This window comes from Trichosurus vulpecula, chromosome 3 (genome assembly GCF_011100635.1).
Source record: "Trichosurus vulpecula isolate mTriVul1 chromosome 3, mTriVul1.pri, whole genome shotgun sequence".
In the NCBI taxonomy this organism is placed as follows: Eukaryota; Metazoa; Chordata; class Mammalia; order Diprotodontia; family Phalangeridae; genus Trichosurus; species Trichosurus vulpecula.
Genome location: NC_050575.1, coordinates 269,575,024 through 269,586,763, shown reverse-complemented (window position 1 = coordinate 269,586,763; position 11,740 = coordinate 269,575,024). Strand labels below are relative to the sequence as shown.

The 11,740-nt window shown below is 35.3% G+C and overlaps 1 non-coding gene across 1 annotated transcript; it reads right to left on the bottom strand.

The window, feature by feature from the left end:
* Positions 1 to 9,278: 9,278 nt before the first annotated feature.
* LOC118845238 lies at positions 9,279 to 9,385 on the bottom strand. Its single transcript, XR_005010096.1, has one exon. It is a non-coding gene; the product is annotated as a U6 spliceosomal RNA (small nuclear RNA).
* Positions 9,386 to 11,740: the final 2,355 nt, after the last annotated feature.

Sequence of the window (11,740 nt, the reverse complement as noted above, 5' to 3'; positions counted from 1 at the left end):
TCCGTAGGGGGCCTGGTTTGATTAAGGCATGTCCCTAGAGGTCTGGTTTGCACACTTCTCTTCCAGATCAATGAGTTAAGTGGGGAACTTCTGACAAACAGTCTCTGAGTTACTAGAAAGTGGAACTAGAAGGAGAAAGGGAAGGTGGAAGGGAAGAAGGAAATATATCCCCATTTATCACAGCTAGGCAGATAAATATATTTACTTCTGTTAATTTCAGTTAGATTTCTATAATGACTGTTTTGACAAGATAAATCTGCTTTCTATCCACATTGGTAAATATAGCTGTTTAACCATACAGTGGGGAGGAGTACACACCTGCCAGAGGAGGAGGGATAATAGGAGATTGATTACTATGATGGATATGCTTAATTTTTTCCTCCAGAAGTTCTACTTTTGCCTACTAGTCAATTTTAGTGGACCATAAATAAAGACCGAATCTTGTTCTATTAAAGTCAGTGAGAAGATAATGTATAATTCCAGTCTCCCAGCAGATTCATAAATGCTGCCTTTTTTTTTGGTAAAAGTGTTCCTATAAGTAGAACCCTAAACAGAGAAGGTGCATGGGAAGAAAGAGGAAATTAGAGACACAGACCTCTCTGGTTGGATGCAAAAGCTCGTATTTTGTTAGGCACTTAGAACAGGGGAAAAATGGAAACTGTGTGGCTTTAAGAATCACTGAACAAGGATTTCAGTGTTGAGAGGGAGTCATTTCTAAACTACACCTAAACCAATAACCTCTTTGTGACTTACAAAACAGCCATTTAGATTTTGCTTGAAGACCCTCCAGTGAGGGTAAATCTACTACCTTCTAAGGCAATGCATTCCACTTCTGAATAGCTCTGATTGTTAGGAAGTTTTTCCTCCCATTAAACCCAAGTGTGCCTCTGTGTAAAATCTGCCTACTGCTCCTGGTTCTGCTGAGTGGGGCCAAGTAGCATAAATTTCATTCCTCTTCTTCACAACAGCCTTAAAATGTTGAAGGACTGCTATAATATTCCCTCTAAGTCTTCTCTTCTTCATTCTAAACATCTCTGGGGGCTTTAACTAATCTACATATGTGGTGGACCTGGAGTCAGAAAGACTTACTAACTACTATTAACTACTACTACTGCTACTACTAGTATATACTCCTAAGACTATGACTGCTACTACTACTACTACTACTACTACTACTACTACTACTACTACTACTACTACTACAACACTTGGACAGGAAAAATTTGTTACCCCATTTTGTTTGACCTCCTCTGGATGCTCTTCAGTTTTCAATACCCTCCTAAAATGCAGTACACAATAACCTAGATCTGGTCAGCACAGAAGTACTACCATCTTCTAATTTCTGAATTCTGTATCTTTCTTGATGGAGATAGCAACCACATTAACTTTCTTGGTTGGCACATCTCACTGTTTCATATAGAGTTTTCAGTCTGAAAAAGAACCTGTGTCTTTTTCTGATGAACTATTGTCCAGACACACCGCCACCATCTCATAATCAATTTGGTTAAAGCTAGAGGAGCTATGGAAAATAATAATGACTAATATATTCAGTAACTAAAAGACCTCAGTTAGGAGTAATTAAAATTCACTTAAATTTAATTCAAATATCATTTGTTAAACACCTGCTGTATTAAAGGCACTGTACTAGACCTGGTGGTACAATGACTGATGTGGATCAGGCGATTCCTTTATGAATTGTGAATTAGTAAGTCCTCAGAGCAAACCAAAAAGGAAATCACTCCATAAAATGAAGAATTCTAGGCTATATCCTTCAGGGTGACCTCCAAAGTCCTTTCCCTGAACCTGGGAAGTAAACTCAATCAGGAACCCAGCTCTGGATGGGCAATATGAAGATGCAGGGATCTGGAGAATGGGAAGCTATAAGAAGTTATGTGTCTTCTGTCTTCTTTCTCTTCCATTTGAGAGAGACAGCTTGATGTAATGGAATGAGCCTTGGTCTGGCACTTGAAATTCCTGGGCTTAGTTCTCGTTTTGCCTCTGAGTCTCTTATTAGTATGACCTCACGGGGCTTCAGATGATTTTTTTACAAAATGAGGAGATCTGACTAGATGTACGTTGCAGCTAGCTTTAATATCATTTTTGCTGCATCAGTTGCAAAACCCAATGACAAAGAAATAGAAGAAGGGTATGGCTTGGAGTTTATAAATGAAAATAGTGTTCATCACTGAACAACTGTGCCATACTTTAAGTAACCCCAAACTGCTCTCTGGACACACACACACACACACACACACACACACACACACACACACGCACACAAACACTCACACACTCATGTTCATGCACTACACTCCAACTCTTTAACATCAATATTCTACTAGCTAACCTATGGCTGAAGTATGTAGAATTATTCTAAACATAAAAAATGTAAACATTTTCTGCCATTGTTTCTGTAGAAAACTGGGAGGTAGCATTGCTTAGTGGTTAGGGTATGGGACTTGGAGTCAGAAAGCCTTAGGTTCAAAAACCACCTCAGCTATGACCCTGGGAAAAATCACTAAGCTTGTCTGTGCCTCATTGTTTTCATTTATACAATAGGAGATTGGACTAAATGGCCTTTGAGATCCCTTCCAGCTCTCAGTCAGTGATCCCATGAACTTCTCTTTCTTGCATAGCTTTTAGTGGTCCTCATGCCTAAAGAAAATGTATGAATAGCCACTTCCACATTGCTTGGTACATAATATCTTTAATAATTATTCTTCCAGTGAGAACTCACTCTGAAATACTCTGTCAGAGGGCTCTCCATCTCTGCTGCCACTGCTTCAAGGTAATAATAGAGATAGGAAAACAGAGACTTTTCTCTTATTTCCTTCAAATACTCATTTTCTTTATCTCTAACACATATATTTCATTGAATCCATTTTTGCTTCATAGTTTTTCCTTTCCATGGCCAAGTAAGTCTTTTCATCCTTTTGTTCCCTTCTGTATTCTACTAAATTAAATATTAGACTACTTACTGGTTCTGATTCTGGTGAATTTATAATTTATGACTTCTTATGGTTTACATTGGCTAAGGGTAACACTGTGTGACAAATGCAGCATGAAACGCACCATTGCATTCGTTAAATATCACCCACAAAAAATAGATTTGGATTCTCCTTGAGAAATTTTATGCAAACAGCTACTCCATAATTCTAGCAAGGTTCTTTTCCTCCTCTCTGTAGTTCTCTACAAAACCTTTCTGCATGCCCTGGAGTTAAATAGATCATTAAGTGGAAGCCAGCTTCGTTCTGCTTGAGAAACCATTGAGAAGGGGCCATTTGGGCATTCTACCTCCTTGTACAATGAGAGAAGGATAAGTGTGAGGAATTAAATCCTGTCGACACATCATTGCAGGAGACATTTAGCTAAAACATTTTTCTACCAAATTGCTTTTTAAAAGTTTTATTGAGATTTACAACAGAGAGGATTTAGATGGTAGAACAAGAAAGGTGAAATTGCAGAGATGATTTGGAATAGTCATAGTCATGTGAACTGTTTCATATCTTGGTTAGGGTCCAAGAACCTATTAATACCTCTACCTCTAACCTCCGTTCCAACATTACCAGTAACGTTCCAGTTATTAATAATATCTTGTATTTTAGTGTGTTTTTTACATCTTTGAAGTGTATGATCATATTACATTATTAGAGTTTAAGAAATAGCTAGAACAGATACTCGTATTTTGATGGATTTGTGATTTCCTCAGTGTATTTCCTCAACCAATCAATCAATCAGAATATCAAGCACGTATTATGGGCTCTCGTGTTCAAGGATTAAAAAGGAAACAATAACTGTCCTAAAATACTTGCATTTGTGTCCATGATTTTCCAAAGTTGTTCATTATGGTTTTATATAACTTTCTGGGGCTGCTTTTATTTCTTATTTCCTTGAAAGTTATCAACATAGCCCAAGCTTGGATCATCCATTATCTCTTAGTCTTGTTTCATGATTAGCCCATTTCCTCTTCCAGTCCTTTCTGGACTCTATAGACAAGTTGTAGTTGGTAACATGCTACAACCTATCCACATCTACCTTGCATGAAATTTTGGTTCTTCCAAATTTTTGGTGCCCTAGGATTCAGCCTGAGGCCACAACTAGTAGAATATTGGTGGTGTTAAAAATATGGATATGTAGGATACATGTGTACGTATATGTGTGTTGTATGTTTGGTTGTGTGTCCCAGAGAATAGTTTGGGATTACTGAAAGCATGGCAGAGTTTTATAACTCCTACTACTCATTTATAGATCTTGATAATTATTCCTTTATTTCATCTATCTAAAAGATATATGCTTATGGACTAACCCAAGGAGAAAACCATACAGCTGCATGTTCAGCTGCATAGACAATAGAGAGTTTTTCATTCACTTTATTTTTTCAGTGTTGATGTCATTAATGTCAAAATTCCTGTCCTGCAATGTCCTGAGGGCTCTGAACTTGGTCAATTCCTACCTCAGGCTAGCTGTATGAACTTGAGTTCACTGAGCCTTATTTTCCTTATGTGTCAATTGAAAATAATAATAATAATGCTCATTTCACATGATAGTTTTAAGGATTGAATGAAATGATATTTGTAAAGCACTTCATAAAATTCAAAGCCTAAATAAATATGAATTTTTATTCTCATTTCCCCCCATATTTTTGATGAGATCCAGAGAGAAATGATCCTTTGACAAATTTCTGTCATTCCATTTTTATTATATATATCTAATATTCTTTAGACCATTGTAGAAGTATATAAAATAAGTGCTTGTTCTAGTTGAAGAAAACTTTTAGAGTCTAGGTTGTAGGTTCACTGAAAATTTCCTTAGTACAACTCCAGTAATAGACAGGATAACTGGTATGACATGTATAGATTCTCAGATGAGTTTGATCTCCTCTGCCAGATCTCTGTATTTTAACAGTTTTTCAATCCATGTAGCTTAGAAATTGTGAGTATTTGGCATGGGTGGATCTATTAAGAAAGTTGTTTCTAAGATTTTATAAATTAATGTTATTCTCAGGTGGTTGAGGGGCAACAGTTTTTTCTCTGATAATGGCCTCTTGTTTTGATACAGTTCATTGGTTGAACTCTCCAGTATATTTTGAGACCTATATTTATAGTATGGAGATGTGTTGTGTCAGGCAATGAGAAACAAGCCCCTGATTTATAATTCTAATGAACAGGTCACATCTTGCTAGGTATTTGGTAGGTCTTCAATTTTATAGCCTAGGGAGATGTGCTAACCAGTTTTCATTTGCTTTGTATCAACTATTTTTAAAACTTTCCTTTTTTTCTTTTTTTCTTTATTTTTTTCTGAACTTAAGAAATAAAACAAGCATTTCCATAACATAGTAGAATAGAAAAAAGATGATTGCACATGAAACCACAAATCTGTTATATACGACTTGCTATTCCTTTTAAATACATAATAGTTACCATGTAGCTTTCTTTTTTTTCTTCCTCCTCCCTGCCTTAGAGATGGCTACCATTATACCCGTGTGTGTGTGTGTGTGTGTGTGTGTGTGTGTGTGTGTGTGTGTGTGTGTAAAACCACTCTCTATGTACTTCTATTTATCAGTTCTTACTCTGGATGCAGATAGCATTAAATATGTGTTTATTTATTTATTTATTGGAGGGGGGAAGGCAGAGCAATTGGGGTTAAATGACTTGCCCAAGGTCACACAGATAGTATGTCAAGTGTCTGAGGCCACATTTGAACTCAGGTCCTCCTGACTCCAGGGCCGGTGCTCTATTCACTGTGCCAACTGGCTGGCCCCGCAGATAGCGTTGTTCAGTAAATCTGGGCTCCTTAAGAACAACCTCTCTCTAATTTCTGATAACAGTGACCTCTCTTTGAATTAGCATCATAATCTATGATATAAACTATGAATACTGTGTATATGAAGTACATAAACACAAAAAATGGCCTATATTTAGAAAGATCACTGCTCTACCCCTCTTTTATTAGTAAATATGTTCTATCTGCTGTTAAGAAAGAGGAGATCAGGCCAACATCAGAGGGGAAGTTGGTAAAGTGCTTTATTAGTAATTCATGCACTACTGGAAAGTGTGTGAGCCAGTGATTATGGATTTCTATCCTGCCTGGATGCTTTCCAATTTGACAGAGAAGCTAGAGGCTCAGTCACCACCCTCGAAGGCACTGTTCTCTCATTCATTATATTAACAATGTAAGCTTTCTGTTTCTTGCTTCATCTAACTTGATGTTCTGTTGTGTTGGCCTTCTGGCAACCATGTACTCAACCAGCCATTTTCCATATCCTCTCTTTTTAGAGCTTTCCTTTCCTTTAATTTCTTTCCTTTTAAGCTTCTGTTGTCATTTTTTAAAAATTCCATTCAACGATTTGTTTTGTTGACTTCATATATCTTCTTTTTGACTTTTGTTTTCAATTGCTGATTAAAGAATCTAGAATTTCTAATATATTTTTGTTTTCTAGATTTGTCTCTGCAGGCTACTTTCTTTTTGCCTTTACTTAGGTGATACTGGGTTCAAGTTTTCCAGTGATAACTAGCCAGATATCGACTTAATCTTCTAGTACTTTCTTAGAATTTCAATACTTCTCTTGTTTCTTTTGCCGTGATGTACTTTGATGCCTGTCCTTGGGATACTGCTTAATAATTCCCCATTTTCTCCTGTCATTCTTACTGTGGAAGGAGGTGTCACATATACTGTGATGTGTAAGCAGTTTAATACTTTTATACTTTCTATCAATTATTGCATGCTTTATCAGTGTACTCATTCACAACTGTTATAGTAAATGCTGGATTTTAAAAAAATTACTCTGTTTTGGAATAGTTGGTCTGCTGGTTAGATTCATTCAATTTAACTAATAAATGGATTTTCAAAATTCCTAAGTATGCCCATCTTCTTTTCAGAATCATCCAACACACTTTGTTGTTGTTGTTCAGTTTTGTATGACTCTTCATGACCCCATTTGGTGTTTTCTTAGCAAAGACACTAGAGTGGTTTGCCATGTTCTTCCCTAGTTCATTTTATAGGTAAGGAAACTGAGGCAAACAGGGTTAAGTATCCTGCCCAGGGTCACACAGCTAGTAAGTATCTGAGGCTAGATTTGAACTCAGGTCTTCCTAACTCCAGGCCTGGCACTCTATCCACTGTGCCTCTTAGCTGCCCTATTTAACACAATGGACTTATTCAAAAGCCTTTTAGAATGTGACTCCCCTCTTATCCTTCCAGCTTTTTGATACCTTATTTACCCCAACACAGTCTATGTTCAAGTGATATTGGCCTCCCTGCTGTTTGTTCCTCAAACAAGACAATTGTCTCCTGACTGCTGGCATTTTCACTGGCTATCTCCCAAACCTGAAATTCTCTATCTTGTTGTCTCTACCTCCTGGCTTCCTTCAAGTCTCAGCTAAGATTCTATCTGCTATAGAAAGCCTTTCCTGATAACCCTCAATGCTATCAATGCTAGAGGGCCTTCCCTCTGGTGATTATCTCCAATTTATCCTGTATGTATCTTATTTGTAGATAGTCTGAATATTGTCTCTACCATTAGACTTTGAAGTCCTTGAGATCAAAGCCTATCTTTTGCCTTTTTGTGTACGTCCAGCATAATGCTTGGTTCATAATTGGTGCTTATTAAATACTTATTGAATGATTGACATTGATTTGTTTTGATTATCTATTGTAGTTTAAGAGAATTTATAAGGTTTATGTTAAGTGAAGATTTTCAGTGGCCTTATTTGCCTCATATTTAAAATGAGGCAGTTGCACTAAAAATGCACCAAGGTCTCTTCCACCTCTCAATCTATGATCCTATGTTCTGTGAACTCTTCTTTATCATCTACAAATCCTCTCAAGATAATCGTGTAACTGGATTTCATACTCTGTTTTCTTCTCAAAACCTTTTCATTGTCTCAGGAAGTTATTCTGTTCAAAGTATTTTGTCATCCTCCATAATCATATGAAAAATAAAATTATATTCCAAAGCAGTCCATGACTACTACAAATATATATATATATGTATGTATGTATGTATGTACAACATACAAATAAATATTACACATATGTACACACATTAGCAAAACGATTATTTGTTGATCAAGGCTTTTTCTGTGTACCTTTGGCTTCATTGTGGTGATTTTCTTTTTTTTTAATTTTCTTTTTATTTTTTATTTATTTTTTATTTTTAGTTTACAACACTTGGTTCTACATAATTTTGAGTTCCAGATTTTCTTCCCTCCCTCCTCCCCTCCCTCCCCAAGATGGCATGGCACATCAAGTTGTGGAAAAGAATTATGACCAATGGAATGAACCATGAGAAAGAAGAAACAGAACGAAAAAAAAAACCCCAAAAACAAAAACAAAAGAGAGAAAAAAAAGGGGAAAAAAAAGGTGAGCATAAAGTGTGCCTCAATCTGCATTCATACTTCATAGTTCTTTCTCTGGAAGTAGATAGTATTCTCCATCGAGAGTCCTTTGGAGTTATCATTGCACCTTGTGTTGCTGAGAAGAGCAAAGTCTGTCAGGGTTGGTCCTCACAGAATCCATATATCTGTGGTTATATATAATGTTCACCTGGCTCTCCTCTGCTCACTCAGCATTATATCATGTAGGTTTTTCCAGGTTGTTATGAAGTCTGCATCATCCCCATTTCTTATAGCACAATAGTATTCCATTACCTTCATATACCACAGCTTGTTCAGCCATTCCCCAATTGATGGGCAACCCCTTGATTTCCAATTCTTAGCTACTACAAAAAGAGCTGCTATGAATATTTTTGTACATATGGGTCCTTTTCCCACTTGTGTGATCTCTTTGGGATACAACCCTAGAAGTGGTATTGCTGGGTCAAAGGGTATGAACATTTTTATAGCCCTTTGGGCATAGTTCCAAATTGCTCTCCAGAATGGCTGGATCAGTTCACAACTCCACCAGCAATGTACCGATGTTTCAATTTTCCCACACCCTCTCCAGCATTTATTATTTTCCTGTTTTGTCATTTTAACCAATCTGACAGGAGAGATGTGGTACCTAAGAGTTGTTTTGATTTGAATTTCTCTAATCAGTAATGATTTAGAGCATTTTTTTCATATGCCTATAGATATCTTTAATTTCTTCCTCTGAAAACTGCCTATTCATATCCTTCGACCATTTCTCTATTGTGGAATGACTTGTATTCCTATATATTTGGCTCAGTTCCCTGTATATTTTAGAAATGAGACCTTTATCAGAGACACTGGTTGTAAAGATTTTCTCCCAATTTTCTGCTTCCCTCCTAATCTTTGTTGTGTTGGCTTTTTTTATACAAAAAAAATATGGAACGCTTCACGAATTTGCGTGTCATCTTTGCGCAGGGGCCATGCTAATCTTCTCTGTATCGTTCAAATTTTAGTATATGTGCTGCTGAAGCAAGCACCATTGTGGTGATTTTCATCTGATAAATATGTCTAAGAAATAGTTATTGAGTTCACTGTTGTCTTTATTTTTTTTCCATTTCTTGTTTTTGAATTTAAAAAATACATTTATGTATTTACCCAAACTAATTCATATAGTCAACACCATCCCAATTAAGTTATCAAAAATTATTATACTGAATTAGAAAAAAAACAAAATTCATTTGGAAGAACAAAAAATCTATAATATCAAAGGAAATAATGAAAAAAAGTAAAAGAAGGAGGTTATCAGTACCAGATCTTAAACTATATTCTAAGGCAGTAATTATCAAAATTATCTGGTACTGGCTAAGAAATAGAAAGGTAGATCTATAGAACAGAGTAAAACAACAATTTATGATAGCAAATAAACATGATAACCTTGTATTTGACAAGTGTAAAGACTTAAGATTTTGGGATAAGAATTCAGTACTTCGTAAAAATTCTTGGGAAAACTGGAAAGTTGTATGGCAGAAACTTGGCATAGACCAATATCTTACATTATTTACTAAGATAAGGTCAAAATGGATAAATGACTTAGATACAAAGAGAGATATTACAAGAAAATTGGAAGATTATTTATCAGACTTATGGCTAGGTGAACAATTTATGGAAAAACAAGCGATAGAGAGAAAAATTAGGTGTAAAATGGATAATTTCAGTTACATTAAATTAAAAAAGGTTTTGTACAAATAAAACAAATGTAGCCAAGATCAGAAGGAAATCAGAAAATTGAAAAAAAAACTATAGACAGTTTCTCAGATAAAGGTCTCATATGTAACATCTATAAAAACTTTGTTAAATCTATAAGAATAAGAGTCATTCCCCAATTGATTAATGGTCAAAGGATATGAACAAGCAGTTTTCCTATAGTTATATGAAAAATTGCTCTAAATCATTATTGATTAGAGAGATGCAAATTAAAACAATACTAAGATATCATTTTATGCCTACCAGATTGGATAAAATAATTGAAGGGGAAAGTGAAAAATGTTGGAGAGGATATGGAAAAATTTGTATGCTAATTCATTGCTGGTGGAATGGTGAACTGATAGAAACATTTTGGAGTGCAATCTAGAATTATACCCAAAGAGTTATTAAAACACCCTTTGACCCAACAATATAACCACTAAGTCTATTTCCCAAGATGATTAGGGAAAAAGGAAAAGAACCTATATCTTCTAAAATATTTATAGCATCTCTCTTTGTGGTGGCAAAGAACTGGAAATTAGAGGGATACCCATCAATTGGGGAATGGCTGGACAAGTTGTGGTATATGATTGTGATGGAATACTACCATGCTGTCATAAATGCTGAGCTCAACGATCTTAGAGAAACATGGAAAGATGTACATGAAATAATGAAGAATGAAAGGAGCAGGAACAGCAATATTGTTTTAAGAATGATTTTCAATGAACAGGTAATTTTGGCTATTATAAATACCCAAATTAACTATAAAGGCCATGTGAAGAAAGACACCATCTACAGCCAGAGAAAGAATTGATAAATAGAAGTATGTATAAAATAATTTTACATATATATGTATGCATACATATAAATACATACATATGTGTGTATGCATACACACATACACACACACACATATACACACCTGTATACCTATTTGTGTCTAATGGTGGCCATCTCTAGGGAGAAGGGGGAGGGAAGAAAAAGAAAAAAAGAAATTTACATGATAACTGTTATGTATTTAAAAGGAATTGCAGGTTATACATGGTAGAATTGCAGTTTCATGTGCAATTTTCATCTTTTTAAAAAATTATGCTGTTTTAGCAATGCTTGTTTTATTCCAAAAATTAAAAATAAAATAAATTTTAAAAAATGCATTTAGCAGATAGAGTTGCAAATGCTATAATTGTACTTATGTGTTCCTGCTCATTTTTCTTTAATTTTGAATTGATTTGACCTTTCTCTTATTCATTGTTTCTTGTCTTTTAAAGATATAATCAATTTTATTTATATGTTGCCATTTTGTACTTCCCGTGGGTAGCAACTTCTTTTAAAAAATATTGATATTGGTTTTTGCATAACTTAAACTTCTATTTCCTCTCCCCAGGGAGCCATTCCATATAACAAAAATTACTATTATTATGGAAAAAAAAGATTTAAAAAGAAGAAAAAACATAAGTAAAAACAATGAATACATCAAGAGAAATCTGAAAAAATGCAATGTCTTACACCCACAGGCCCCTTACTCCTACGAAGTGTGTATGGGGGCATGCCTTTTCAGAATTCTTCTTTAGGGCGATATTTTTGTTTTGTCATTTGTGAAATACCTACTCAATGAAAATACTTGAGATGTACAGGCACCAGACTTCTTT